Source organism: Dasypus novemcinctus, chromosome 10 (genome assembly GCF_030445035.2).
Source record: "Dasypus novemcinctus isolate mDasNov1 chromosome 10, mDasNov1.1.hap2, whole genome shotgun sequence".
Taxonomy (NCBI): domain Eukaryota; kingdom Metazoa; phylum Chordata; class Mammalia; order Cingulata; family Dasypodidae; genus Dasypus; species Dasypus novemcinctus.
Window position 1 is genome coordinate 58,941,446 of NC_080682.1, and position 20,673 is coordinate 58,962,118.

Genomic DNA, 20,673 nt, shown 5'->3' on the forward strand with positions numbered 1-20,673 from the left:
AAAACAAAAATAACCCAGTTGCTAGTGATTCCCCAATTTTTTAACAAACAAATAGGAAAAATAGACAAGTTTAATCTACAAAAATACAATTTAATAGAGATACTGCTTTTAAATTATTAGGTTAACAAAAAGAAAATAATAATGTTCATTGGTATCAGGTAAATAAGTTTGTGAAGGTAAGTAAGTTTGTGAAGATATGAGAAAATGGGCATTCCTATAGCCTTTCTAGGGAACAGTGTAGTATTTTTATAAAATTTGAGTTACAAGGATGTGCTTTTATTTCCAGTTCAGAACTTTCTCCTGAGCTTTAGGTAAGGATACCTTTTGACCACTTTCCTTTGAATATTTTGATTTTTTCATATTGATTTGAAAAATCATTGTTTGTTAATGATGTTATTCTTTAATTATAATTGTAGAAAATCTTCCTAGTTTATTTACCCTTTACCTTTGTTATGGTGTTTTTTCAGGAAACTATTAAACTTCACCTCTATTTTCTTCTAGAACATTCAGCTCTTTAATCCACTTGGCATTTGTTTATATATATTTATATATAAAATGAAGAATCACATTTATGGGTTACCAATAATTATTACAGATAATAAAATAGTCTATCATTTTCCCATTGGTTTGAAATGCCAACTTCATAGAATTAATTTTTAAAATTCTGGTGTTTTTTGGGGGGGTTTCCTACATCATTCACTGATGTCTAGGCAGGTACCCACACTACCCCTGTTTTAATTATTGTAGCATTAGAGTACATTTTATTATCTAGAAGTACAAGTCCTCACCCCACCATTCTTTTTCATTATTTTCTTGGTTATTCAAATAGGTTTACTATATCAACTTCAACGTCAAAATCACTTTGTCAGGTATACATACACACACACACACACACACAGATTCACATTATGATTTTAACTGGAATTACATTAAATGTATATCCATGCACATGTGCTTAAATTTTTCTTATATTTAATTATGAGTTTTATATTGAGTCCTCTAATTCAAGAGCATGTAACATCTCTCCATTTATTAATGATTTCTCTTAAAGTCCCCAGTGAAGTTTTTTTAAGATTTTTAAATTTATTCCTTTCCCCTCGTTGCTTGCACTCGCTGTCTGCTCTCTGTGTCTGTTCACTGTATGCTCTGTGTCTGCTCATCTTCTTTTTAGAAGGTACCAGGAACCGAACCCAGGACCTCCCATGTGGAAGGGAGGCACCCAATCACTTGAGCCACCTCCACTCCCTGCTTGTTATGTCTCTCATTGTTGTGCCTCTCATTTTTGTGCCTCATGTCTCCTTGTTGAGTCATCTTGCTGTCTTGCTGGTCTTCGTTAGGAGGCACCAGGAACTGAACCGGTATGTCCCGTGTGGTAGGCGGGCATCCAACTGCTTGAGCCACATCTGCTTCCCCTCAATGAAGTTTTAATTTTCTATATATGGGCCCTGCATATGAACCATAAAGTCAATCTATGCTATTTTTACCTTTTTATTGATTACATCGAAGGTTTTGAACATGGAGGATAACAGATCAATAATGTACTTAGTAACAGAAAATGGGAAAGAATTTTTATTTGTGATCAATTCAATAAAATGCTGTGGTTTAAAATATATATATAAGTCTTATTCACAAAGCAAAAACAGGAAGAACAAACATGCATTTGAAAAAGTTCATTTATCTTGACAAAAGTGGTTTTACCATTTATTACAGTGTAATGATCAAAAGTTTTGAGAAAATGTGTTACAATGTATGAGTCATATAAGCATTTCCTTTGAGAAACAGTTGTGGAAAACTGCAACACAAAACTTTAGGATATGCTAGAAAAATCTGAAACAATATCAATACTGGGAAAAAAACCCAACATGACAATAATTCAGATGATTGTTTAGGAAATAATTCCTTAGAATGAACACCTATGTTAAGATATTAGCAGACACTAATACTTGACGATGCTAGCTATATACTAAACTGATACTAACTTATTTAAACATATAGTTAATGCAGAGAAGAACAAGTAAGTGGACATCAAAAGGCAACTGTCTCAACATCCAACAATGAGGATAAAATTTTCAGAGTACCATTAATATGAAAGCTACCAAGAGCATAACATACGTAACTTTTTATTACTATGTTAATGAACATTTTGAATCTGAGGGGGAGCTTTGATTAGCTGAAGCTTTTGAGAGTTATACATAAATTCTGCCCAGCCTGCTGATGTTCTAGATAATCAGAAGGCACTGTAGGACATGGAAATGCCATATTTTTCTTGCTGTTGATCTATTTTTTTTAGCATTATTTTGTACATTTAATAATTGAAAATATAAAAAATTAAAAGCTAAAAAGAAAACATAGTTGAATAAAAACATACATTTCTCATTTAAATGTACTGGACACATATACATATTTTTAAAATCATACAATATATTACACAATACATTAGTACATAGTAAAGCAACCATACAGTATTTGACCTTTTGTGTCTGGCTTGCTTCACTCAAAATAATGTCTTCCAAGTTCATCCATGTTGTCCTATGTTTTACGACTTCATTCTTCTTACAGGTGCATACTATTCCATCATGTGAACAGATGAGAGCTTGTTTATCCATTCATCTGTTGATGCACACCTGGGTTGTTTCCAACTTTCAGCAATTGTGAATAATGTCACTATGAACATTGGTGTGCAGATGTCTGTCGTGTCACTGCTCTCAGGTCTTCTGCGTGTGTATCCAGTAGTAGTATTACAGAGTCACATGGCAAGTCCATATTCAACTTCTTTAGGAACTGCCAAACAGTCCTCCACAGTGGCTGTACCATTTTGCATTCCCACCAACAGTGAATAAGTGTTCCTATCTCTCTACATCCTCTCCAACACTTGCAGTTCTGTCTTTTTAATAGTGGCCATTCTGATAAGTGTGAAATGCTATCTTATTGATATAAAGAAAAGGTGGCTTCACACAAAAGGAATGTTTACAGAAACATGGTTACAAAAGGAAAAGAGTATTTTAATAGCACTCTCAGATAACTATCTTTTTTGTGTGTGTGATTCTATACCAAAATTCAACAATTGATAGTTTCTTAGAGACTTGCGATTTATAATCTGCAACCATATTAATGAATTTTTCATATTGTTACTATATATATTTTTATTACATTGATAAAAAAAAGAAATCGTATCTCATTGTACTTTTGATTTGCATTTCCCTAATCATTAGTGATGTTGAATATTTCATGTGTTTTTTTTTGCTGTTTGTATTTCTTCTTTGGACAAATGTCTACTCAAATCTTTTGCCCAACTCTATAATTAAACTCTTGTCTGACATGCGATTTCCAAATATTTTCTTCCACTGAGTGGGCTGCATTTTCACCCTTTTGACAAAGTCCTGGGAGGTGCAAAAGTTGAATTTTGAAGAAGTCCCATTTATCTATTTTTTCTTTTGTTGCACATGCTTTGTGTGTAAGGTCCAAGAAACTACCAACTACTACAAGGTCTTAAAGATGTTTCCCTACATTTTCTTCAAGTAGTTTTATGGTCCTGACTTTTCTATTTAGGTCTTTGATTCATTTTGAGTTGATTCTTGTATAGGGGTCCTCTTTCATTCTTTTAATTATAGATATCCAGTTGTCCCAGCACCATATTTTGAAAAGACTGTTTTGTCCCTTTAATGTTAACTTGGTAGATTTGGCAAAAACCAGCTGATGTTTATTTCTGAGTTTTCAATTCTGTTCCACTGATTGATGTGTCTATTTTTATGCCAGTACCATGCTGTTTTGACCACTGTAGCTTTGTGATATGTTTAAAGATCAGGCAGTGAAATTCCTCCTAGTCACTTTTTTTATTCAGATGCACTTTCCCTTCCAAATGAATTTGGTAATTGCCTTTTTAAATTCTAATTCAAAGTAAGGTGTTGGGATTTTTTTTTTATATTTACCCCCACACACACACACAGCTTGCTTGCTGCCTGTTCTCTGTGTCCATCCGCTGTGTGCTCTTCTGTGTCTCCTTGTCTCCCTTTGTTGCATCATCTTGCTGCACCACCTCTCAGCAGGCACAGGCACAGGCCATCAGCACTCCATTATTGCGGGCCATCAGCTCTCTGGGGGCGCAGGCCAACTCGCCTTCACAAACCCAGGATGCAAACCCAGGGCCTCCCATATGGTAGATGGGAGCCCAATTGATTGAGCCACAGCCGCTTCCCAGGTGTTGGGATTTTGACTGGCATTGCATTGAATCGATAAATCAGTATGGGTAAGATTGACATCTTCACGATATTTATTCTTCCAATCCATGAACGTGGAATGTCTTTCCATTTGTTTAGATCTTTTAAAATTTCTTTTAGCATTGTTTTATAGTTTTCTGCATATAGTTCCTGTACTTCTTTGGTTAAATTAATTCTTGGGTACTTGAGTCTTTTTGTTACTATTGAAAATGAAATTTTTCCCAATTTCCTCCTCAGATTGTTCAGTACTAGTGTACAAAAACATTACTGATTTTTGTATGTTGATCTTGTATCCTGCCACTTTCCTGAACTCATTGATTAGCTTTGTTGTGGACACTTCAGGATTTTCTAAGTACAGGATCATGTCATCCACAAACAATGAGAATTATACTTCCTGTTTTCCTATTTGGACGCCTGCAATGTTTTTTCTTGTCTAACTGCCCAAGCTAGAACTTCTAGTACAATATTGAATAATACTGGTGACAGTGGGCATCGTTGCCTTTTTCCTTATCTTAGAGGGAAGGCTTTCAACCTTTCCCCATTGAGTATGACGTTGGCTGCGGGTTTTCATACATGCCTTTATCATACTGAGGAACTTTCCTTCTAGTCTTATCTTTTGAAGTGTTTTTAATAAAAAAGGATGCTGGATTTTGTCAAATGCCTTTTTTACATTGATTGAGATAATCACGTGAATTTTTTTCATTCAATTTGTATATCACACTGATTGATTTTCTTATGTTGAACCAGCCTTGCATACCAGGAATAAACTCCACTTGGTCATGATGTATAAGTCCTTTGATATGTTGTTGGATTCAATTTGCAAGTATTTTTTTTTTGAGAATTTTTGCATCTATGTTCATTAGGAAGATTGGTCTGTAATTTTCTTTTCTTGTAGTATCTGTATCTGGCTTTGGTATTAGGGTGATGTTGGCATTATAAAATGTGTTGGGTAATTTTCCCTTCTCCTCAATTTTTTGGAAGAGTTTAAACAGGATTGGTGTTAATTCTTTTTGAAATGCTTGGTAGAAATCACCTGTGTAATCATCTGGTCCTGGACTTTTCTTTGCTGGGAGATTTTTGATGACAGACTCAATCTCCTTAAATGTGATTGGTTTGTTAAGTTCTTGTATTTCTTGTAGTGTCAGTAGAGGTTGGTTGTGCATTTCCAGGAATCTCTCCATTTCATATAGGTTGTCTAGTTTGTTGGCATACAGTTTCTGATAATATCCTCTTATGATTCTTTTTATTTCTGTGGGGTCCGTTGTAACTTTCCCCCTTTCATTTCTGATTGTATTTATTTGCATCTTCTTTTTTTCTTTGTTAGTCTAGCTAGGGGGTTGTCAATTTTATTAATCTTCTCAAAGAACCAGGTTTTGGTTTTGTTGATTTTCTCTCTTTTTTTTTTTTGTTCTCAATTTCATTTATTTCTGCTCTAATCTTTATTATTTCTTTCCTTCTCCTTGCTTCAGGATTGGTTTACTGTTCTTTTTCTAGTTCTCTTTCTTCTTTGACTGATTATTTAGGAGTGTGATGTTCAGCCTCCACACGTTTACAAATTTATTTTTTCCTATTACTGAGTTCGTTTCATTCTATTATGATCAGAGAAGGTGTTTTGTATAATTTCAATCTTTTTATATTTATTGAGAGCTGTATTATGCCCTAACTTGTGGTCTATCCTGGAGAAAGGTCCATGGGCACTTGAGAAGAATGTATAACCCGCTGAGTTTGGATGCAGTGTTCTGTATATGTCTATTAGGTTTAACTTATTTAATGTATTGTTCAAGTTCTCTGTTTCCTTGTTGATCATCTGTCTAGTTGTTCTACCTAATGATGTGAATGGGGTGTTGAAGTCTCCAACAATTATTATGGAGATGTCCATTTCTCCCTTCAGTTTTCCTGGAGTTTGTCTAATGTATTTTGGGGCACACTGGTTAGGTGCATAGATATTTATGACTGTTTTATCTTCCTGGTGGATTGTCCCTTTTATTAATATGTAATGACCTGTATTTCTCATAACTTTTTTGCATTTAAAGTCTGTTTTGTCTAATATTAGCTTACCTTCCCCTGCTTTTTCTGGTTACAATTTGTGTGGACTATCTTTTTCCAAGCTTTCACTTTCAGCCAGTCTGTATCCCTGAGCCTAAGGTGAGTTTCTTGTAAGCAGCATATGGATGGTTCATGTTTTTTAATCCATTCTTTCAGCCTGTATCTTTTGATTGGGGAGTTTAATCCATTCACATTCCATTATTATTACTGTAAATACACTATTTTAAAAAAGATTTATTTATTTATTTCTCCCCCACCCCACCCCAGTTGTCTGCTCTGTGTCCATTCGCTGTGTGTTCTTCTGTGACTGCTTCTATCCTTATCAGCGGCCCAGGAATCTGTGTTTCTTTTTGTTGCATCATCTTGTTGTGTCAGCTCTCCATGTGTGCGGCACCATTCTTGGGCAGGCTGCATTTTCTTTCACACTGGGTGGCTTTCCTTATGAGGCGCACTCCTTGCACGTGGGGCTCCCCTATGTGGGGGACACCTCTGTGTGACATGGCACTCTTTGTGCGCATCAGCACTGTGCATGGGCCAGCTCCATACGGGTCAGGGAGGTCTGGGGTTTGAACCACTGACCTCCCATGTGGTAGGCGAACGCCCTATCCATTGGGCCAAGTCCGCTTCCCTAAATACACTATTTACTTGCTCCATTTTATTCTTTGGTTTTCCTATGTCATATCTTATTTTTGTCTGTCTTTTTACTCTTTTGGTTATCCTTCCTGCTATGCTTTCTTTTATACTCTCCACCAAGCCTGTCTCTCCTGTCATTTTCTTTCAGGTTCTAAAGCTTCCTTTAATATTTCCTGCAAAGGTAGATTCGTTTTTGCAAACTCTCTTAGTTTCTGTTTGTAAATATTTTATACTCACCATCATATTTCAAGGACAATTTTGTTGGATAAAAAATTATCTTCTGGCAGTTTTTCTTTTTCAGTATCCTAATTATATCATACTACTGTCTTCTTGCCTCCATGGTTTCTAAAGAGAAATCTGTGAGTGACTGTAAATGAGGTTTCTTTGGGGATAATCGCAATTTCCAATATTAGATAGTGGTAATATCCCCAAAAGCCATTGAATTGTACACTTAAAATGGGTAAATTTTATGGTATGTAAATTCTATCTCAATAAAGCTGTTAATAAAAAATGAAGTGTTAGAGGAGTCAAAGGGCCTGGATTTGAATCCCACTGAATTTACCATCACCAACTAAAGGGACCCTGGACAACTTATGGCATCTTTGGGTCTTAATACGCTTTTCTGTAAAATAATATCTGTACTGTCTGCCTCAGAGGATCAAATCAAAAGCTAAAGCACTTCATGGTGCAGACTAGTTTTTTTTTCCATTTGTACCCTCATATCCATTCTCTGCCCTGTACTCTGAGGGTAACTCCTTGTACCAGTTTGATATTATTGATGAATTCCAAAAAAGAAATATTGGATTATGCTTCTAATCTGATCTGTACCTGGGCATGATTAAGTTATGATTAAGGCGTTGATTCCCCATCCCTTGGTGGGTGGGACTCACAGATAAAAGGCATGGCAAAGAACAGAATTGAGGCTTTTTCTGATGTTGGAGTTTTGATGTTGGAGTTTGATGATGAAGCCTTACGCTGGAGCCCCGGGAAGTTCAGCACGCAGAGGAAAGAGAAGCCAGTCCCGGGAACGTAGAAACCCAGGAAACCTGAATCCTCGCAGACATCAGCAGCCATCTTGCTCCAAATAGACTTTGGTGAGGGAGGCAAGTTATGCTTAATGGCCTGGTATCTGTAAGCTCCTACCCCAAATAAATATCCTTTATAAAAACCAACCAATTTCTGGTATTTTGCATCAGCACCCCTTTGGCTGACTAATACACTCCTACAGACTGCATCATCCAGGCTCTCTTGGAGCTGGGGGGAAGGAGGTGGGAGACTTCTGCTGAAGATCAGAAGGCAGAAGGGAGGAGTCAGAGTATTTCTTCCTCATTCCCTCCTTCCATCTTAACCATGATTCTTGCCATGCATGTCCCTCCACAGTTACAGTTCCTGCTATGGACTCCAATAACTGTTGTCCCTTCACGGGCCCAGTAGCTATTTTCTACTGCTGCTACTTTCTCTATGCCTCAATATCCTATTTTGGTTCCCTTAACCCTTTCTCTATCTGTATAAATGGACCCTTCAGTCAAGGGACCTCAGTCCTAGTGGACTGATAGAGCATATTCAAAAATCAATCTAACTGAATTAATTCAAAATAGTTACAAGCATTATTCACAACAAAAGGAGAAAGATTTGGGCGTTTGTAACAGATGCCTATGAAAAATGCTGAAGTCAACGTGGCTAAGAGTTTCTGTCTGTTGTTTCTCAGGGAAATAAATGAAATGTGATGGTAATGTAGCATATGGTTAGCTATATCCATGATAATAAGAGCCACCAAAGCCTGGATGGACATTCTTCCAAAATTCCATTTCATTACCTTCCTTTTCTATTTGTCATCACCTGCATTATGCATTTTTTCCTCTGAACAAAGACAAGTTTTCAGGTTCTGCTTTACCCACCCCCAGTATTTTTCTGCAATGCTTTTCCTTTTTCTTTTTTTAAAAAAAGCATGTTTCTAATTAAATTTTTTTTGTCAAAGCAAATTGTTTTGTGGTTCAAATTTCTACAATTAATTAACAATCTATAATATCCAGTCATTAACATGTTTATTTAAAAGAGGTAGGAAAAAACGGCCATGGGGTCCTGAATGATTATCTCTAGTTTTGGGCTATGAAGCAATATTAAAAATGACCTAAAATATAGCTGGTTATTTCTCACAACACATAACTGAGTTTGTATCATGATTCAAATGTATGAGTACTACGGCATGTTTTATTTTAGATTCTTCAGTATATCTTCTTATTGTTTGTGACCTAATCTTTCCTTTACCAAATTAAATTTTCTTCCTTATTTCAGAAATTAGTAGAGCCAACCTTCTCATTACATCATGATTTTGTTCACTATTACTAGCATGGTCTAGGATTTCTAGCATTAGGTAAGGAAAGCCTGTCTAAAGATACATGTTTACATAATTCATATTTGCACTATAGATCTGTACACAAACACATACATCTTTGGTTTAATACAAGCATTTATTAACATTTTAAAGAAAAAGATATTTGAGTGAATCAAAATCCAAAGTTTTAAACCATCTTGGTCCTCAATGTGTATCTTTTCTTTCCCTACCAAAAAAAAATTTTTTTGAGGTACCTGGGGCCAGGAATTGAACCTGGGACCTTTTATGTAGGAAGCCAGTGACCAACCACTAAGCCACATCAGCTCCCAAGTTAGTTTCTTCATCTGTTTGTTATTTGCCTTTTTGTTTCTAGGAGGGACCAGGAACCAAAGCCAGGATATCCCATGTGGGAAGCAGGTACTCAACCATTTGAGCCACCTTCTGCTCCCCACTCCCTAGAAACTAATTAAAAATCTGAAGTTTTCCAAAGGCTCAAAAAGTTTGATACTTGCTTTCCTAGGGAAAGGTCTAGAAATTTATGAGTGAATTGGCCCAAGACTTATAATAAAACCACTAGTACTTATCCTACTATCCTCCTAGTATTTTATAAGATTGATTTTAGATACTACAGCCAGTAGAATACTTACAGACTGCTCTGAAATATCCTATATATTGTGGCTATGTTAAAAAAATTTATCTTTATTTTTTAGACATACTATGGATGAAAGAGATACATGTATGACTTGAAACTTGTTTGAATATAATACTTGTGGGGAAAGAAAGAAGGTGAAAACATAGGTGAAATAAAACCAACAATGTGTCGAAATTGAGAAGGGAATAATGAATATATAGGGGTTCTTTATACCATTCTCTTTAAATTCGTTTTTGAATTAACTTTTAGGTGGTTAATTCATATTCTTGATTACTAGCTCAGAACAAAGGTTAATGCATAGGAAGAAATTAAAATTAACTTTAAACTTATGCGCTTACTATCTTAATTATGTTAAATGGGAATACCAGAAATATCCACTCCAAAGTACACTTTGTATTACCTAGGATGATACTAAATGACCTTGTAGGGTACACAACAGATCATGGTCAATTAGATGGTATTTAATTAAGATTAGCTTGTAAAAGCAAGTTTTGAAATTAATCCCCTATGCAACATTTAAAACACAATTTATGAGTCTTAAAAACCATTCTAATCATTAGCATGATGAAGAGAATCAGATCTGAGCACCAAACTTATTATTGTTAAAAGAAAAAAAGTAATACAAAGTTATTAACCAATAATATAAAATCATCCCTAGTTTAACATAATATCATCTCTAGTTTTGTCCATAGGCACAGTTCTACTTAAATCCAACCCTTCCAAATGGTTTACACTTTTATTTTGGCATCATTCCACTGTTCCCTTCATGGGTCTGGCCAAATCAAACTTTGATTAAAATAGTTAATGTCTGTTTAAGTGAGGATAGTTCCAGCTGCTTAACAAGAGCAATGTTTATCTTGCAGTTTGCTAAACATGTGAGAAATATTTTAAAATGTTAAGTCATCTAATTTAAGCAGATTCAAGCAAAAGTATTTTAACTTATCCATAGTTTTGTGTTTGTTATGCTTCACTGAGTCACATAAATCTGGTCTCAAGTTATTTAACATGATCAATGATCACACAACGAGATGCCATTAAATCATAAAAATTTCATTATTTTATGTTTAGTTATACCCTACATGCCTAGCAACAAAGGACACATTGTCAGGATCCTTAGAAGAACTTTAAACTTACGGAGGTTATATTTGGTATTCTTAATATACTAGACAACTAGTCAAAGCAAAATATACTCAAGCGCTAAATATATTCTTCATTAAATCAGTATTTATTGAGCACTTTTTATATGCTAGGCATGTGAAAGAAAATAAAGAACAGGTCTCCCCAACAATGTGGCATTTTTAACCAAAGTGAGGGGAAAAGTCATGCAGATTATCTGAGGAAGGGTCCTGGCAGAGTGTGATGGTTAAGTTCATGTCATCTTGTCTAGGTTATAGTGCCCGTTTATTTGGCCAAGCAAACAACGGCCTGATTATTACTGAGAGTATTTTGTAGATGGATTTGCATCTATAATCAGCTGATTGCATCTACAATCAACGAAGGAGACTTTCTTCAGCAATGTGAGGAGTTACTCATCCAATCAATTGGAGGTCTTTTTATTTTTTTAATTTCTCTCCCCTTCCTCACTACCTCCTCCCCCCCCCACCCCGGTTGTCTGCTCTCTGTGTCTATTTGCTGTGTGTTCTTCTTTGTCCACTTCTGTTGTTGTCAGCGGCATGGGAATCTTTGTCTCTTTTTGTTACATCATCTTGCTGTGTCAGCTCTCCGTGTGTGTGGCCCATTTCTGGGCAGGCTGCACTTTCTTTCGTGCTGGGCGGCTCTCCTTACGGGGCACACTCCTTGAGCGTGGGGCTCCCCTATGCAGGGGACACCCCTTTGTGGCACGGCACTCCTTGTGTGCATGGGCCAGCTCCACACGGGTCAAGGAGGCCCGGGGTTTGAACCATGGACCCCCCATGTGGTGGGCCAAGTCCACTTCCCTGGAGGTCTTAAAAGAACTGGATATTTCAGAATGTCAGCCAGCCAGCTTCTTCTAAGAAATTAACTATGATTTCAAGTTTTCAGCTCGGGACTGCCCTAAGGAGTTGGGATATGCCAGATAGATACCAAAATTGCCTTTATCAGAGTTATCAGCGTGACACCTGTCCTATGGAATTTGGATTTGCCAATGCCATGGTCGTGTGTACCAATTCCCTTAATAAATCCCTTAATATTTACACATATATCCTGCTGGTTCTGTTTCTCTGGAGAATCCTTACTACACAGATACTGGTACCAAGAATGCAGTTCTTTAAGGAACAGAAACTTAAGGATGGGATTTCTGAATTGGTTTTAGGGTTTTAGATGGTAAATTAATTTTCTCATCTGATTAAATTTAAAAATTTTAAAAATCTATTTTCAATGATCAGAGCACTGATAGTTCATGGTGTAAAATGGCATTAGAGATATAAAAAGTATCACCATGGAGAAAGTAGATGCAAACCAAACAGCTGAGTGCCTGCTTCCCACAAGGGAGGTACTGGGTTCAGTTCCCAGTGCCTCTTAAAAACAAAAAGACGGACTACAAGCAAACAAGCAAAAGGACCAACTCAGGAGAGCTGATGTGACTCAGTGGTTGAATGCTGGCTTCCTACATATGAGTTCCCAGGTTTAATCCCAGGCTCTGGCACCTAAAAAAAAAAATTAAATAAATAATTTAAAAATCACTATTGGGTACTCCCATTCAAATCCTTATAAGAGGCAAGGTTCTGAGTGACAGAGTATAAGATACTCTAGCATATTTATATATTTATGTGAAGTTTAAAAAAAAAACAATGATATTGGATAGTTGATCCTAAATTCACTGGATAAAGTTATTAAAGAAAAGGATGACTCAGAGCTTCAAATTCCCAGCTCAAGCACATGAATGACATGAAATTTTCCATGTGTACCCTAAAAGAAAGTTCTTATTTCCTGTAGTCACAGACTTCAAATTTCTGAAAACCAAACAGAGCCTCATCATGAGAGTAGCTGAATTATAATGCAAATTGATTCCCAACCTTGTAAGATGTCTGTGTTAAACCGAGGGTACTGATTGGGAAGGAACAGGATCTTGAATATTGGAATGGGGTGAATGTATTTTGTATGTGGGGAGAACATGTCTTTTTGGGGTCCAGAGGGCAGAATGTAGTACATTTAATTATGTACCCTGACAAAAGACATGCTCTTAATCTTAATTTATCTTCCTGTAGGTGGGAACCCATCACAAATAGGAACTTCTAAAAATGTTATCTTAGTTAAGATGTAGCCCAACTGAATCAGAGTGGGCCTTAATCTGCAATTACTGGAGGCTTTATAAAGAGAAGTCAGAAGAGATGAGAGGTGGAGGCGGCTTTGGGACATGGAGCTGCCCTGGATGGTGCTTCAGAGGTAATCACCGGACATTGTAAATCCTCACAGGGCCCACTGGATGGAATGGAGGAGAGTATGGGCCATGATGTGAACCATTGTCTATGAGGTGCAGAGGTGCCCAAAGATGTACTTACCAAATCCAATGGATGTGTCATGATGATGGGAACGAGTGTTGCTGGGGGGGGGGGAGAGGGGGGGGGTGGGGGTGGGGGTTGAATGGGACCTCACATATATATTTTTAATGTAACATTATTACAAAGTCAAAAAAAAAAAAAAAAAAAAAAGAGAAGTCAGAGGCAAGCGAATGTGACTCAAGCGACTAGGATTCCGTATACCATATGGGAAGACCTGGGTTCAATCCCCGGGGTCTCCTGGTGAAGGCTCCTATGTGGGGAGCAACGCAGCAAGATGATGACACAACAAAAGAGAGATGCACAGGTGAGTCAAGGTGACAGGTGACAGAAAACAGGAAAGAGGTGGCGCAAGCATCAGAGAACCTCTTTCCCACATCAGAGGCCCCCAGGATCAAATCTCAGTGAAGCCTAGAGAAAAACGAGAAAAGACAAAAAGAAACAGACACAGAAGATCACACAGTGAATGGAGAGAGACAGCAAACAGCAGAGACGGGGGAAGAGAGGGAGGAAAAATAATAATAAAAAAAGAGAGAGACATCAGAAAAAGCCACAGAGAAGAGCCAGAAGCCAGAGGAAACCAGAAAAGGAGACACACAAAAAGGGATGGTCATATGATGGGAGGTAGAGACACAAGTTAAGCAACCCCAAGGATTGTAGCAAGCCAGCACTGAACGCCACAGACTTTGGGAGAAAGCATGGCCTTAACATGGGGGTTAATTTAATGCTTAAATTATACAGAAGATTGGTTGTAAAGTTTTGGTAATGGATGGTGGTGACGAAAGGGTAACACTGTGAATGTCATTTACAGCACTGAATTATACACATGAATATGGTTAAAAGGAGAAATTTTAGGTTGTATATTTGTCACTAGAATAGAAATTTAAAGAAAGAAAAATGGGCTGTACAACACAAGCAGTGAACCCTATTGTATATAAGGGCCTAGGGTTAATAGCACAACTATAAAAATATTTTTCTATTTGTTATAATGAATGTGCCACACTGGTACAAGGTGTTGATTATGGGTTATATGGGAACTCTGTATTGTATACATTTTACACATGATTTTTCTTTAAGCTTATAAGTTCTCTAATAAAAAAAAATCACCTAGCATATTCTTAAAATTAAAATCATCAGCACAAAGGATAAACAATTAGCAAAGAAATAAGTTTTTTTGTAATCAAGTTTGATAACAGTGTAGGCCAAGTTTTTTGTGTTTTTTGTTTATTTTTGGATAAAACTGGTAGCCTCATTTGAACTACTGGCAAAAGAAACATACTGAATACTGTTTCTCACTGTAAAATATTTCTCTCATTTCAAAATATTATTACCTTCAAGTCTTTGTGCAAATTCACCATTTCAACAAACTGCCCAGTCTACCTTATTCAAATCTGCGACCTGCATACCTTTACCTCCTATTCTTCCTTTCCCTGCTTTTCTTTTTATTTTGCACTTATCACCTCCCAACATTCTAGATAATTTATATAGTTATGTTTATTTTTCTTGTCTGTCCCTCCCCACACACTTCTAACCCAAGTTCTACCAGGGTGGGGAATTGTTGTTTTGTTCATTGACATATCCCAAGTTCCCAGAACCACATCCAGCATTAGAAAGTGCTCAATAAATATTTCTTCATAACAAGGATCACTTTTCTTCCAATTTCCAATGACACATTCCTCATTTCTTTCTAAGGCCTCACCAGAAGTACCTCTTTATTTCTACCAACAGTTTCTTTAAAGCAATCTAGGGTTTCTCTACCTAGCACCTCACAATTCTTCTTGCCTCTAACAATTACTCAATTCTAAAGCCACTGTACATTTTTGGTATTTGTTTAGCAGCACCTCACTTTCTGGTACCAAAAACTGTTTTAGTTTCCTGGCTGCTAAAGCAAATTTCATACAGTGGGGGTTGGTTTAAACATGGAATTGTATTGGCTCAAGGTTTTGAGGCTAAAAGAAGTCCAAAATCAAGGCATCAGCAAGGTGATCCTTTCTTTTTCCCCAAAGACTATGACATTCTGGGGCTGCTGCTGAGATTCTTGGTCCTTGGTTTTTCTGTTACATGGCAATGCACCTGGTGGCATCTTCTCCTTTATCTCTTAGGTTCCACTGACAACCAGCTTCTTGCTTCTCCTCATGGCTTCCTTCCTGTGCCAAATTTTCTTTGCTTATAATGACTTCAGCCATATTGGATTAAAGTCCACCTTCATTCAGTTTGGGTACACCTTAATTAATAACACCTTCAAAGGTCCTATTTACAAATGTGTTCACACCCATAAGACCAGAGGTTGGGACCTGAACATGTCTTTTATGGAGGGTATAATTCAATCACCAACACCTGCCTTCTATAGATACAAATGAGAGTGACAAGATCCCTGTTTTCACGGAATATACATTCTACTAGTGGTAGTTAAGGTAGGGGAAAAGGGAGCTAACAAACTACACATATAAATCAACAAAATTACTTCAGTGCAATATTGCTATGAAAAAAAAAAACTGTGGTAAGAAAGATCAGTCATAGAAGGCCTCTCTGAGGAGGTAACATCTGAGAGAAGACCTGAATGTTCAGGAGAAACTACAAAACAAAGATCAGAAAAGGGAATTCCAGACAAAGAGAAGAGCCAATACGAAAGCCCTAAAACAAATAATTTTGGTATGTTTCAGGAACAGAAAGAAAGCCAGTGTAGTTGAAGTGAAGTGGTAGAAGTGGAATGAGATAAGGGTGGGCCGAGGCTCAGATCACAAAGGGCCTTGCAGGCCAGAAGAACTTTGGATTTTACTGAGTAACACTGGAAGGTTTTAAGCAGGGGAATGACATGACCTGATTTATATTTCAATAAGTTAACTCTGGCTGCTATGTGCTTAATAAATTCTAAAAGGGCCAAAGTGGAAGCAAAAAAAGCACTTAGGAAGCAATTGAAACAGTCCATGTGGGTAATTATGGATATAAAGATCAAGCCAATAAGATGTACTGAGGGGCTGAATACAGGAGGGACAGAAATGAATCAGAGACAGCTCCAACCATTTGGGCTTCAGTAACTAAGTAAATGGTGGTATTATATACTGAGGTAGGAAAAATGAAAGGAGTACAGGTTGGGAGGTAGAGTGACAATCGTATTTTAGATCTATTATGTTTAAGGTAATTATTAGATATACAAGCAGAGATGTCGGGAGACTGCTGACATGAATCTGGAGGTAATTTTGAAAGTCATTTAATATATATGGCACCTTCATCTGGGGAAGTGGAAAGAAGAAAAAAGGATGGAACTCCAATGTGGCACTTCAACAATTAGAAGCCAACAGACAGGTGGCAAGTATAGTGCCCTGTTGCCCTTCTGGATCATGAGTTCTTTGAGAGACAGGACAGTATCTTTTTCATTTTTGTGGCACCCTGTAGAACTTAGCTAAGCAACAGCAACCCAAAGATGCGCAGAACATTTTAATGAGTAAATGCTTGCCATTTGACTTCTCAAGCTTTCACTGCAGAAATATAATACCTGAGGACAAAGGTAACAGTGTCTGGCATGTATTAAGCACTCATATATTTGTTTAAGGAATGAAAGAAAAAAATTGACTGTGTTTTGCTAGACCAATTTTAGTACATATTATTCCTGAGTACAGCAATGAAAAGGAGAAAGCAAGCAGGGGTCCATCTTCTCATATTTCTAAACCACTATAATCACAAGCATCCTAAATCACTCATCTTGGACTCTGTTAGAGGAGAGATTGAGAAGGGGAATGGAACTAGAGGATGCCACAGGAAAAGGGGCTCCCACTTCCAGCACTGAAGCAGCGTTCTGGCTTTCATGTCTTAAATATGTACTAGGCACCAACTATAAGCCAGGCACTAGAGTATTAGGAATAATAAGGATATAAGAGTAAGCAAACCAAATTGGGTTCCTTAAAGAATTTCCATCCTAGAAAAAGAAATATAACAAATAATCACACAAATAGCATATAAGAATATAATTTTATCTGTAAGAAGTGATATGAAAGTAAAGGTTATTGTGAAAAAAATAAAAATTTAAAAAAAATTTAAAAGAGAAAGTATTGTGAAAACATATACCATTGAAACAAAACAAATTAAGGGTATGGGTAGTAGGGAGGGTTGGAAGGCACCAGGTTTCTAACATGAGATACCATAAGAAAAAGTCAGGTTGGAAAGTGGTAATAGGAAAAAGATTATCTAGGAAGGAACAGATAGGAAGGAATTTAGAACAACCTAAGAAATTTTAAATGGACCAGTATATGCAAGGCCATACAGGCACATTATAGATTTTTTAAAAACTTGATGAAGATCTAGGAGTAGCCTTGAAAAGGTTTTATGCAAAGGAGGAACATAATCGCACTAGTAGATCTGTGTTTTTTAAAAATTACTCTGGGCAGCGGACTTGGCCCAGTGGTTAGGGCGTCCAACTACCACATGGGAGGTCCGTGGTTCAAACCCCGGGCCTCTCTGACCCATGTGCAGTGCTGATGCACGCAAGGAGTGCCCTGCCATGCAGGGGTGTCCTCTGTATAGGGAGTTCCACGCGCAAGGAGTACGTCCTGTAAAGAGAGCTGCCCATAGTGAAAGAAAGTGCAGCCTGCCTAAGAATGGCGCCTCCCACATGGAGAGATGACACAACAAGATGACTGCAACAAAAAGAAACACAGATTCCCGTGCTGCTGACAGAAGCAGACAAAGAAGACGATACAGCAAATAGACACAGAGAACAGACAACTGGGGTGGGCTCGGGTGGGGTGGGGTGTGGTAAGGGGAGAGAAATAAAAAAAAAATTACTCTGGATGTTATCAAGAGAAGGGAGGAAGGAAAAGATTCAAGATGACTAATTAGGAGGCTACTGCTATTATCCAAAGTGAAATATAATGGTGGCTTAGATCAGGGTGGAGCAATGGAAATGGAAAGTAGACAGTTTCAAAACGTATTTAAGAGAGTAAAAGCTGGGTGACTGAGAACACGCAACTCGAGGTTTCTCCACCTAAGTAATTAGGTGGACAGAGATGTGACTTATTAAGATGGACCTTACTAGAGAAGAGGTGGGGTGGGGTGGGAAAGCACAACTTTTATCATTAAATACCTGTGATATACCCAAGTAAAGGGTCAAAGAGATGGCAGGAAATGTGAATTGGAGCTCAGAAGAGGTACGGGCTGAAGACATAAATACGGACATCTCCACACAGAAATGGTATTTTAAAACATGGGCTGGATATGAGGTCCTAAGAGAAAGCATGGAATGGACAAGAAATCACATCAGTCCCAAGCCCTGAGGAAACTCTCCCTCCTCCTACTCTGCACAAGATATAAATATCAGGTAAAGAAAAGAGCAGCAGGTCTACAGTTTATTTAACGCTTCCTGATCATCATCTTATTTCCAAAAGCATGTAAAGGTAGTTACAAATACCCAAAATAGCCCATAAAAGGTATTTCCAACAGCATGGTGACAGCCAGAAGACATGTTTGTTTGGTACCTAAAACTGAGAAGAACACAATAAAGGGATTTAGATGAGCAGTTCTTATCCCTGAACTTTTCATATATCTACTAAGCACTATTTTAGAAATATTCAGAAATCTCTCCATAAGCCCTAATTTAAGGTACATGCTGGATTCTTCCACTGGCTCTTTATTTTTCAATTATTAAAACAGTAGAAATACCAATATCTGATGGGCTGTTTTACCGAAAAATTATTGTTTCAAAAAACTCATGAAGAATTATTTATCATACTTTTTTCCATCAACAGAAAATGTTGCATTTCAGGACCAAGCAAAAATATTACCTTATGTTAGATCCCACCTCACAACTAAACATCATTTAACATCTGTCAACTTCTGAAAAGGTTATTGGAAACAAGGTGACAGACAGGCTAATTCTTTATGGTAAGTATCCATATTACATCATCACAAGTAGTACTCATTTGCACCTTCAGAAGAAACTGCCACAAAGGGGAACAAAAACATTCAATTGCTTATGAATTATGAAAAAGCTTTTAAAGATGTAAAAATACAAATAAACTTCTGAAAATGTAGACTCTTTAGTTACAGAGCACATTTCACATTCAGTATTTTTAATATAAATGAAGTCAAAGAGAACATTTGCACACTTTGAGGAATAAAATGAGGTACAATTAAGAAGTATGTGCAGCCCTGTACAGATGGCCCGATCCTAACACAAGATGTTAACAAAGCAGGTTGGCAGGGGGAGAGGAAGCCTGTATTTTCTATGCTATAATTCAGCTGACCTCAACTCCAAAATATGTATTTTTAGAAGTAGTTTGAGAAGGTAGCACTTAAGAATCAATAACTTCCAATAAACAGAACTCTCTTCTAGATTATGTGTTCCAGGCAAATCTACTTACTGTTTTCAAATGGGTTTGGGAAGTCATTCTGTGTTACTATGATAAATAACATTTGGAAAATATGATAAGCAGACTTTAGTTTCTTGCCTCAGAAATATTCTGCTAAAATAGCATTTCAGTTTCTGTTACCTAACAAATCATTTCACATTTAAAACAAAAAAATGATGCACAGATACCTATCACTGAAGAGAAACTAATTTTAATTTGCAAATTATCACTGTTCAATGCAAAAAGTACTTGAAAAATGATAGTCAAATACCAACAAAAATAAGGGAGAAGAGTCAAGCATCTTTCATAAAATTCCTTAAAATGGCTTACTTGTATATAATACAAAATCCCGGCTATTTCTGAAAGATATTATCATTCAATTATGTAGCTCCAAATTGGTATATCACATTTTTAAAAATACCAGCTCTTTTAGACAAAGGGCCTAAAATTTTCTAAGAAAGCTTATTTCCCTTTTATTGAACCAAAACTGTCTCCTTTCGCAATCATTCCAAGGTCCGATCTAAGACAAAGACCAGCTACTCTTTGCACATATTTTCCAAATCATGAACAAGAACTTTCATAAAAACAAAGACGGCAACCTTAACAGTCATATACAAAGTAAAAAAGTTCACTTCTGTCCTGAAAATAATGAGATCATAAAGCCACGAAGCTTCCTGTTGGTGGCTGAGGATGAAGTCATTAGCAACCCAGGATTCCCTGGTCCTTGTAATCAAAAGCTGCACCTACCAGATTCAGTATTGTTCGGGAGAGGTGGCTTTAAAACACCCCGCTCTGGAATCCTCCAAACCAGACCACGCCTTCCAGTTATCATTCAAACGGAACCGTTTGACTGTAGTGGTACTATTATGCGTTTGTCGCGAGCTTAAATATCGAGTAAGAGTCAACATTTTAGATTCCCTTGCATACTGGAGGAAAGATGAACTCTTGAACCCGGCGCTACATAACG

General features: G+C 37.1%; 1 protein-coding gene across 2 annotated transcripts in view; it reads right to left on the reverse strand.

Moving 5' to 3' along the window:
* Positions 1 to 20,673, reverse strand: part of QSER1 (glutamine and serine rich 1) — a 107,451-nt gene that overhangs the window by 85,410 nt on the left and 1,368 nt on the right. The gene's annotated exons all lie outside the window — the stretch shown is intronic.